This window comes from Scyliorhinus torazame, chromosome 4 (genome assembly GCF_047496885.1).
Source record: "Scyliorhinus torazame isolate Kashiwa2021f chromosome 4, sScyTor2.1, whole genome shotgun sequence".
Taxonomy (NCBI): domain Eukaryota; kingdom Metazoa; phylum Chordata; class Chondrichthyes; order Carcharhiniformes; family Scyliorhinidae; genus Scyliorhinus; species Scyliorhinus torazame.
The window spans coordinates 9,135,977-9,148,150 of record NC_092710.1 but is presented as its reverse complement, the minus strand read 5'-3'; the positions used below and the strand labels follow the sequence as shown (position 1 = coordinate 9,148,150).

Sequence of the window (12,174 nt, the reverse complement as noted above, 5' to 3'; positions counted from 1 at the left end):
CAAATAATTCCGTGGCGATGGACAGCTCTCCCTATCTCTGTAACATTAAGACTTCTTACAACACCAAGTTAAAGTGCAACAGGTTTGTTTCGAATCACTAGCTTTCGGAGCGCTGCTCCTTCCTCGTGTGAATGAAGAGGTGGGTTCCACAATCACATATATCGACAAAGTCAATGATGCAAGACGATACTTTGAATGTGAGTCTTTGCAGGAAATTAAGTCTTTGATTCCCCACATGCTCGCTACGGCCGGTGTGATTCCCCACATGCTCGATACGGCCGGTGTGATTCCCCACATGCTCGATACGGTCGGTGTGATTCTCCACATGTTCGATACGGTCGGTGTGATTCTCCACATGCTCGATACGGTCGGTGTGATTCTCCACATGCTCGATACGCCCGGTGTGATTCTCCACATGTTCGATACGCCCGGTGTGATTCCCCACATGTTCGATACGCCCGGTGTGATTCCCCACATGCTCAATACGGTCGGTGTGATTCTCCACATGCTCGATACGGCCGGTGTGATTCCGCACATGCTCGATACGGCCGGTGTGATTCCCCACATGCTCGATACGGCCGGTGTGATTCTCCACATGCTCGATACGGCCGGTGTGATTCCCCACATGCTCGATACGGCCGGTGTGATTCCGCACATGCTCGATACGGCCGGTGTGATTCCCCACATGCTCGATACGGCCGGTGTGATTCCCCAAATGCTCGATACGGCCGGTGTGATTCCCCACATGCTCGATACGGCCGGTGTGATTCCCCACATGCTCGATACGGCCGGTGTGATTCCCCACATGCTCGATACGGCCGGTGTGATTCCCCACATGCTCGATACGGCCGGTGTGATTCCGCACATGCTCGATACGGCCGGTGTGATTCCCCACATGCTCGATACGGCCGGTGTGATTCCCCACATGCTCGATACGGCCGGTGTGATTCCCCACATGCTCGATACGGCCGGTGTGATTCCGCACATGCTCGATACGGCCGGTGTGATTCCCCACATGCTCGCTACTGCCGGTGTGATTCCCCACATGCTCGATACGGCCGGTGTGATTCCGCACATGCTCGATACGGCCGGTGTGATTCCCCACATGCTCGATACGGCCGGTGTGATTCCCCACATGCTCGCTACGGCCGGTGTGATTCCCCACATGCTCGATACGCCCGGTGTGATTCCCCACATGCTCGATACGGCCGGTGTGATTCCCCACATGCTCGCTACGGCCGGTGTGATTCCCCACATGCTCGATACGCCCGGTGTGATTCCCCACATGCTCGATACGGCCGGTGTGATTCCCCACATGCTCGCTACGGCCGGTGTGATTCCCCACATGCTCGCTACGGCCGGTGTGATTCCCCACATGCTCGATACGCCCGGTGTGATTCCGCACATGCTCGATACGGCCGGTGTGATTCCCCACATGCTGGATACGGCCGGTGTGATTCCCCACATGCTCGATACGGCCGGTGTGATTCCCCACATGCTCGATACGGCCGGTGTGATTCCCCACATGCTCGATACGGCCGGTGTGATTCCGCACATGCTCGATACGGCCGGTGTGATTCCGCACATGCTCGATACGGGCGGTGTGATTCCCCACATGCTCGATACGGCTGGTGTGATTCCCCACATGCTCGATACGGCCGGTGTGATTCCGCACATGCTCGATACGGCCGGTGTGATTCCCCACATGCTCGATACGGCCGGTGTGATTCCGCACATGCTCGATACGGCCGGTGTGATTCCGCACATGCTCGATACGGCCGGTGTGATTCCCCACATGCTCGATACGGCCGGTGTGATTCCCCACATGCTCGATACGGCCGGTGTGATTCCCCACATGCTCGCTACTGCCGGTGTGATTCCCCACATGCTCGATACGGCCGGTGTGATTCCGCACATGCTCGATACGGCCGGTGTGATTCCCCACATGCTCGATACGGCCGGTGTGATTCCCCACATGCTCGCTACGGCCGGTGTGATTCCCCACATGCTCGATACGCCCGGTGTGATTCCCCACATGCTCGATACGGCCGGTGTGATTCCCCACATGTTCGCTACGGCCGGTGTGATTCCCCACATGCTCGATACGCCCGGTGTGATTCCCCACATGCTCGATACGGCCGGTGTGATTCCCCACATGCTCGCTACGGCCGGTGTGATTCCCCACATGCTCGCTACGGCCGGTGTGATTCCCCACATGCTCGATACGCCCGGTGTGATTCCGCACATGCTCGATACGGCCGGTGTGATTCCCCACATGCTGGATACGGCCGGTGTGATTCCCCACATGCTCGATACGGCCGGTGTGATTCCCCACATGCTCGATACGGCCGGTGTGATTCCCCACATGCTCGATACGGCCGGTGTGATTCCGCACATGCTCGATACGGCCGGTGTGATTCCGCACATGCTCGATACGGGCGGTGTGATTCCCCACATGCTCGATACGGCTGGTGTGATTCCCCACATGCTCGATACGGCCGGTGTGATTCCGCACATGCTCGATACGGCCGGTGTGATTCCCCACATGCTCGATACGGCCGGTGTGATTCCGCACATGCTCGATACGGCCGGTGTGATTCCGCACATGCTCGATACGGCCGGTGTGATTCCCCACATGCTCGATACGGCCGGTGTGATTCCCCACATGCTCGATACGGCCGGTGTGATTCCCCACATGCTCGCTACGGCCGGTGTGATTCCCCACATGCTCGATACGGCCGGTGTGATTCCCCACATGCTCGATACGGCCGGTGTGATTCCGCACATGCTCGATACGGCCGGTGTGATTCCCCACATGCTCGATACGGCCGGTGTGATTCCGCACATGCTCGATACGGCCGGTGTGATTCCCCACATGCTAGATACGGCCGGTGTGATTCCGCACATGCTCGATACGGCCGGTGTGATTCCCCACATGCTCGATACGGCCGGTGTGATTCCCCACATGCTCGATACGGCCGGTGTGATTCCCCACATGCTCGATACGGCCGGTGTGATTCCCCACATGCTCGATACGGCCGGTGTGATTCCGCACATGCTCGATACGGCCGGTGTGATTCCCCACATGCTCGATACGGCCGGTGTGATTCCGCACATGCTCGATACGGCCGGTGTGATTCCCCACATGCTCGATACGGCCGGTGTGATTCCCCACATGCTCGCTACGGCCGGTGTGATTCCCCACATGCTCGATACGGTCGGTGTGATTCCCCACATGCTCGCTACGGCCGGTGTGATTCCGCACATGCTCGATACGGCCGGTGTGATTCCCCACATGCTCGATACGGCCGGTGTGATTCCCCACATGCTCGATACGGCCAGTGTGATTCCCCACATGCTCGATACGGCCGGTGTGATTCCCCACATGCTCGATACGGCCGGTGTGATTCCCCACATGCTCGCTACGGCCGGTGTGATTCCCCACATGCTCGATACGGCCGGTGTGATTCCCCACATGCTCGATACGCCCGGTGTGATTCCCCACATGCTCGATACGGCCGGTGTGATTCCCCACATGCTCGATACGGCCGGTGTGATTCCCCACATGCTCGATACGGCCGGTGTGATTCCCCACATGCTCGATACGGCCGGTGTGATTCCGCACATGCTCGATACGGCCGGTGTGATTCCCCACATGCTCGATACGGCCGGTGTGATTCCCCACATGCTCGATACGGCCGGTGTGATTCCCCACATGCTCGATACGGCCGGTGTGATTCCCCACATGCTCGATACGCCCGGTGTGATTCCGCACATGCTCGATACGGGCGGTGTGATTCCCCACATGCTCGATACGGCCGGTGTGATTCCCCACATGCTCGATACGGCCGGTGTGATTCCCCACATGCTCGATACGGCCGGTGTGATTCCCCACATGCTCGATACGGCCGGTGTGATTCCCCACATGCTCGATACGGCCGGTGTGATTCCCCACATGCTCGATACGGCCGGTGTGATTCCCCACATGCTCGATACGGCCGGTGTGATTCCCCACATGCTCGATACGGCCGGTGTGATTCCCCACATGCTCGATACTGCCGGTGTGATTCACATGCTCGATACGGCCGGTGTGATTCCCCACATGCTCGATACGGCCGGTGTGATTCCCCACATGCTCGATACGGCCGGTGTGATTCCCCACATGCTCGATACGGCCGGTGTGATTCCCCACATGCTCGATACGGCGGGTGTGATTCCGCACATGCTCGATACGGCCGGTGTGATTCCCCACATGCTCGATACGGCCGGTGTGATTCCGCACATGCTCGATACGGTCGGTGTGATTCCCCACATGCTCGATACGGCCGGTGTGATTCCCCACATGCTCGATACGGCCGGTGTGATTCCCCACATGCTCGATACGGCCGGTGTGATTCCGCACATGCTCGATACGGCCGGTGTGATTCCGCACATGCTCGATACGGCCGGTGTGATTCCCCACATGCTCGATACGGGCGGTGTGATTCCCCACATGCTCGATACGGCCGGTGTGATTCCCCACATGCTCGATACGGCCGGTGTGATTCCCCACATGCTCGAAAAGGCCGGTGTGATTCCGCACATGCTCGATACGGCCGGTGTGGTTCCCCACATGCTCGATACGGCCGGTGTGATTCCCCACATGCTCGATACGGCCGGTGTGATTCCCCACATGCTCGATACGGCCGGTGTGATTCCCCACATGCTCGATACGGCCGGTGTGATTCCCCACATGCTCGATACGGCCGGTGTGATTCCCCACATGCTCGATACGGCCGGTGTGATTCCCCACATGCTCGATACGCCCGGTGTGATTCCCCACATGCTCGATACGGCCGGTGTGATCCCCCACATGCTCGATACGGCCGGTGTGATTCCCCACATGCTCGATACGGCCGGTGTGATTCCCCACATGCTCGATACGGCCGGTGTGATTCCCCACATGCTCGATACGGCCGGTGTGATTCCGCACATGCTCGATACGGCCGGTGTGATTCCGCACATGCTCGATACGGCCGGTGTGATTCCCCACATGCTCGATACGGCCGGTGTGATTCCGCACATGCTCGATACGGCCGGTGTGATTCCGCACATGCTCGATACGGCCGGTGTGATTCCCCACATGCTCGATACGGCCGGTGTGATTCCCCACATGCTCGATACGGCCGGTGTGATCCCCCACATGCTCGATACGGCCGGTGTGATTCCCCACATGCTCGATACGGCCGGTGTGATTCCGCACATGCTCGATACGGCCGGTGTGATTCCCCACATGCTCGATACGGCCGGTGTGATTCCGCACATGCTCGATACGGCCGGTGTGATTCCCCACATGCTCGATACGGCCGGTGTGATTCCCCACATGCTCGATACGGCCGGTGTGATTCCCCACATGCTCGATACGGTCGGTGTGATTCCGCACATGCTCGATACGGCCGGTGTGATTCCGCACATGCTCGATACGGCCGGTGTGATTCCCCACATGCTCGATACGGCCGGTGTGATTCCCCACATGCTCGATACGGCCGGTGTGATTCCCCACATGCTCGATACGGCCGGTGTGATTCCCCACATGCTCGATACGGCCGGTGTGATTCCCCACATGCTCGATACGGCCGGTGTGATTCCCCACATGCTCGATACGGCCGGTGTGATTCCCCACATGCTCGATACGGCCGGTGTGATTCCCCACATGCTCGATACGGCCGGTGTGATTCCCCACATGCTCGATACGGCCGGTGTGATTCCCCACATGCTCGATACGGCCGGTGTGATTCCCCACATGCTCGATACGGCCGGTGTGATTCCGCACATGCTCGATACGGCCGGTGTGATTCCCCACATGCTCGCTACGGCCGGTGTGATTCCCCACATGCTCGATACGGCCGGTGTGATTCCCCACATGCTCGATACGCCCGGTGTGATTCCCCACATGCTCGATACGGCCGGTGTGATTCCCCACATGCTCGATACGGCCGGTGTGATTCCCCACATGCTCGATACGGCCGGTGTGATTCCCCACATGCTCGATACGGCCGGTGTGATTCCCCACATGCTCGATACGGCCGGTGTGATTCCCCACATGCTCGCTACGGCCGGTGTGATTCCCCACATGCTCGATACGGCCGGTGTGATTCCCCACATGCTCGATACGGCCGGTGTGATTCCCCACATGCTCGATACGGCCGGTGTGATTCCCCACATGCTCGCTACGCCCGGTGTGATTCCCCACATGCTCGATACGGCCGGTGTGATTCCCCACATGCTCGATACGGCCGGTGTGATTCCCCACATGCTCGATACGGCCGGTGTGATTCCCCACATGCTCGATACGGCCGGTGTGATTCCCCACATGCTCGATACGGCCGGTGTGATTCCCCACATGCTCGATACGGCCGGTGTGATTCCCCACATGCTCGATACGGCCGGTGTGATTCCCCACATGCTCGATACGGCCGGTGTGATTCCCCACATGCTCGATACGGCCGGTGTGATTCCCCACATGCTCGATACGGCCGCTGTGATTCCCCACATGCTCGATACGGCCGGTGTGATTCCCCACATGCTCGATACGGCCGGTGTGATTCCCCACATGTTCGATACGCCCGGTGTGATTCCCCACATGCTCGATACGGCCGGTGTGATTCCGCACATGCTCGATACGGTCGGTGTGATTCTCCACATGCTCGATACGGCCGGTGTGATTCCCCACATGCTCGATACGGCCGGTGTGATTCCCCACATGCTCGATACGGTCGGTGTGATTCCGCACATGCTCGATACGGCCGGTGTGATTCCGCACATGCTCGATACGCCCGGTGTGATTCCCCACATGCTCGATACGGCCGGTGTGATTCCCCACATGCTCGATACGGCCGGCGTGATTCCCCACATGCTCGATACGGCCGGCGTGATTCCCCACATGCTCGATACGGCCGGCGTGATTCCGCACATGCTCGATACGGCCGGCGTGATTCCCCACATGCTCGATACGGCCGGCGTGATTCCCCACATGCTCGATACGGCCGGTGTGATTCCCCACATGCTCGATACGGCCGGTGTGATTCCCCACATGCTCGATACGGCCGGCGTGATTCCCCACATGCTCGATACGGCCGGTGTGATTCCCCACATGCTCGATACGGCCGGTGTGATTCCCCACATGCTCGATACGGCCGGTGTGATTCCCCACATGCTCGATACGGCCGGTGTGATTCCCCACATGCTCGATACGGCCGGTGTGATTCCCCACATGCTCGATACGGCCGGTGTGATTCCCCACATGCTCGATACGGCCGGTGCGATTCCCCACATGCTCGATACGGCCGGCGTGATTCCCCACATGCTCGATACGGCCGGCGTGATTCCCCACATGCTCGATACGGCCGGTGTGATTCCCCACATGCTCGCTACGGCCGGCGTGATTCCCCACATGCTCGATACGGCCGGCGTGATTCCCCACATGCTCGATACGGCCGGTGTGATTCCCCACATGCTCGATACGGCCGGTGTGATTCCGCACATGCTCGATACGGCCGGTGTGATTCCCCACATGCTCGATACGCCCGGTGTGATTCCCCACATGCTCGATACGGCCGGTGTGATTCCGCACATGCTCGATACGGCCGGTGTGATTCCCCACATGCTCGATACGGCCGGTGTGATTCCCCACACGCTCGATACGGCCGGTGTGATTCCCCACACGCTCGATACGGCCGGTGTGATTCCCCACATGCTCGCTACGGCCGGTGTGATTCCCCACATGCTCGATACGGCCGGTGTGATTCCCCACAAGCTCGATACGGCCGGTGTGATTCCCCACATGCTCGATACGCCCGGTGTGATTCCCCACATGCTCGATACGGCCGGTGTGATTCCCCACATGCTCGATACGGCCGGTGTGATTCCCCACATGCTCGATACGGCCGGTGTGATTCCCCACAAGCTCGATACGGCCGGCGTGATTCCCCACATGCTCGATACGGCCGGTGTGATTCCCCACATGCTCGCTACGGCCGGCGTGATTCCCCACATGCTCGATACGGCCGGCGTGATTCCCCACATGCTCGATACGGCCGGTGTGATTCCCCACATGCTCGATACGGCCGGTGTGATTCCGCACATGCTCGATACGGCCGGTGTGATTCCCCACATGCTCGATACGCCCGGTGTGATTCCCCACACGCTCGATACGGCCGGTGTGATTCCCCACACGCTCGATACGGCCGGTGTGATTCCCCACATGCTCGCTACGGCCGGTGTGATTCCCCACATGCTCGATACGGCCGGTGTGATTCCCCACAAGCTCGATACGGCCGGTGTGATTCCCCACATGCTCGATACGCCCGGTGTGATTCCCCACATGCTCGATACGGCCGGTGTGATTCCCCACATGCTCGATACGGCCGGTGTGATTCCCCACATGCTCGATACGGCCGGTGTGATTCCCCACATGCTCGATACGGCCGGTGTGATTCCGCACATGCTCGATACGCCCGGTGTGATTCCCCACATGCTCGATACGCTCGGTGTGATTCCCCACATGCTCGATACGGCCGGTGTGATTCCCCACATGCTCGATACGGCCGGTGTGATTCCCCACATGCTCGATACGGCCGGTGTGATTCCGCACATGCTCGATACGGCCGGTGTGATTCCCCACATGCTCGATACGGCCGGTGTGATTCCCCACATGCTCGATACGGCCGGTGTGATTCCCCACATGCTCGATACGGCCGGTGTGATTCCCCACATGCTCGATACGGCCGGTGTGATTCCGCACATGCTCGATACGGCCGGTGTGATTCCCCACATGCTCGATACGGCCGGTGTGATTCCCCACATGCTCGATACGGCCGGTGTGATTCCCCACATGCTCGATACGGCCGGTGTGATTCCCCACATGCTCGATACGGCCGGTGTGATTCCCCACATGCTCGATACGGCCGGTGTGATTCCCCACATGCTCGATACGGCCGGTGTGATTCCCCACATGCTCGATACGGCCGGTGTGATTCCCCACATGCTCGCTACGGCCGGTGTGATTCCCCACATGCTCGATACGGCCGGTGTGATTCCCCACATGCTCGATACGGCCGGTGTGATTCCCCACATGCTCGATACGGCCGGTGTGATTCCCCACATGCTCGATACGGCCGGTGTGATTCCCCACATGCTCGATACGGCCGGTGTGATTCCCCACATGCTCGATACGGCCGGTGTGATTCCCCACATGCTCGATACGGCCGGTGTGATTCCCCACATGCTCGATACGGCCGGTGTGATTCCCCACATGCTCGATACGGCCGGTGTGATTCCCCACATGCTCGATACGGCCGGTGTGATTCCGCACATGCTCGATACGGCCGGTGTGATTCCCCACATGCTCGATACGGCCGGTGTGATTCCCCACATGCTCGATACGGCCGGTGTGATTCCCCACATGCTCGATACGGCCGGTGTGATTCCGCACAAGCTCGATACGGCCGGTGTGATTCCGCACATGCTCGATACGCCCGGTGTGATTCCCCACATGCTCGATACGGCCGGTGTGATTCCGCACATGCTCGATACGGCTGGTGTGATTCCCCACATGTTCGATACGGCCGGTGTGATTCCCCACATGCTCGATACGGCCGGTGTGATTCCCCACATGCTCGATACGCCCGGTGTGATTCCGCACATGCTCGATACGGCCGGTGTGATTCCCCACATGCTCGATACGGCCGGTGTGATTCCCCACATGCTCGATACGCCCGGTGTGATTCCGCACATGCTCGATACGGCCGGTGTGATTCCGCACATGCTCGATACGGCCGGTGTGATTCCCCACATGCTCGATACGGCCGGTATGATTCCCCACATGCTCGCTACGGCCGGTGTGATTCCCCACATGCTCGATACGCCCCGTGTGATTCCCCACATGCTCGATACGGCCGGTGTGATTCCCCACATGCTCGCTACGGCCGGTGTGATTCCCCACATGCTCGATACGGCCGGTGTGATTCCGCACATGCTCGATACGGCCGGTGTGATTCCCCACATGCTCGATACGGCCGGTGTGATTCCGCACATGCTCGATACGGCCGGTGTGATTCCCCACATGCTCGATACGCCCGGTGTGATTCCGCACATGCTCGATACGGCCGGTGTGATTCCCCACATGCTCGATACGGCCGGTGTGATTCCCCACATGCAGGTTAGGTTAGGTGGATTGGCCATGCTAAATTACCCGTAGTGTCCATAAGGGTTGGGAGGGGTTATTGGGTTGCGGGGATAAGGTGGAAGTGAGGGATTAATGTGGGTCGGTGCAGACTCGATGGGCCGAATGGCCTCCTTCTGCACTGTATGTTCTATGTAAATGATACGCCCGGTGTGATTCCCCACATTCTCGATACGCCCGGTGTGATTCCGCACATGCTCGATACGGCCGGTGTGATTCCCCACATGCTCGATACGGCCGGTGTGATTCCGCACATGCTCGATACGGCCGGTGTGATTCCCCACATGCTCGATACGGCCGGTGTGATTCCCCACATGCTCGATACGGCCGGTGTGATTCCCCACATGCTCGATACGGCCGGTGTGATTCCCCACATGCTCGATACGGCCGGTGTGATTCCCCACATGCTCGATACGGCCGGTGTGATTCCCCACATGCTCGATACGGCCGGTGTGATTCCGCACATGCTCGCTACGGCCGGTATGATTCCGCACATGCTCGATACGGCCGGTGTGATTCCCCACATGCTCGATACGGCCGGTGTGATTCCCGACATGCTCGATACGGCCGGTGTGATTCCCCACATGCTCGATACGGCCGGTGTGATTCCCCACATGCTCGATACGGCCGGTGTGATTCCCCACATGCTCGATACGCCCGGTGTGATTCCGCACATGCTCGATACGGCCGGTATGATTCCCCACATGCTCGATACGGCCGGTGTGATTCCCCACATGCTCGATACGGCCGGTGTGATTCCCCACATGCTCGATACGGCCGGTGTGATTCCCCACATGCTCGATACGGCCGGTGTGATTCCCCACATGCTCGATACGGCCGGTGTGATTCCCCACATGCTCGATACGGCCGGTGTGATTCCCCACATGCTCGATACGGCCGGTGTGATTCCGCACATGCTCGATACGGCCGGTGTGATTCCCCACATGCTCGATACGGCCGGTGTGATTCCCCACATGCTCGATACGGCCGGTGTGATTCCGCACATGCTCGATACGGCCGGTGTGATTCCGCACATGCTCGATACGCCCGGTGTGATTCCCCACATGCTCGATACGGCCGGTGTGATTCCGCACATGCTCGATACGGCTGGTGTGATTCCCCACATGTTCGATACGGCCGGTGTGATTCCCCACATGCTCGATACGGCCGGTGTGATTCCCCACATGCTCGATACGCCCGGTGTGATTCCGCACATGCTCGATACGGCCGGTGTGATTCCCCACATGCTCGATACGGCCGGTGTGATTCCCCACATGCTCGATACGCCCGGTGTGATTCCGCACATGCTCGATACGGCCGGTGTGATTCCGCACATGCTCGATACGGCCGGTGTGATTCCCCACATGCTCGATACGGCCGGTGTGATTCCCCACATGCTCGATACGGCCGGTGTGATTCCGCACATGCTCGCTACGGCCGGTGTGATTCCCCACATGCTCGATACGGCCGGTGTGATTCCCCACATGCTCGATACGGCCGGTGTGATTCCCCACATGCTCGATACGGCCGGTGTGATTCCCCACATGCTCGATACGGCCGGTGTGATTCCCCACATGCTCGATACGGCCGGTGTGATTCCCCACATGCTCGATACGGCCGGTATGATTCCCCACATGCTCGCTACGGCCGGTGTGATTCCCCACATGCTCGATACGCCCGGTGTGATTCCCCACATGCTCGATACGGCCGGTGTGATTCCCCACATGCTCGCTACGGCCGGTGTGATTCCCCACATGCTCGATACGGCCGGTGTGATTCCGCACATGCTCGATACGGCCGGTGTGATTCCCCACATGCTCGATACGGCCGGTGTGATTCCGCACATGCTCGATACGCCCGGTGTGATTCCCCACATGCTCGATACGCCCGGTGTGATTCCGCACATGCTCGATACGGCCGGTGTGATTCCCCACATGCTCGATACGGCCGGT

At 59.6% G+C, this 12,174-nt stretch overlaps 1 protein-coding gene across 2 annotated transcripts in view; it reads left to right on the top strand.

Annotated features, from left to right (window-relative positions):
• Window positions 1-12,174, top strand: part of LOC140411551 (NACHT, LRR and PYD domains-containing protein 3-like) — a 109,760-nt gene that overhangs the window by 78,429 nt on the left and 19,157 nt on the right. The gene's annotated exons all lie outside the window — the stretch shown is intronic.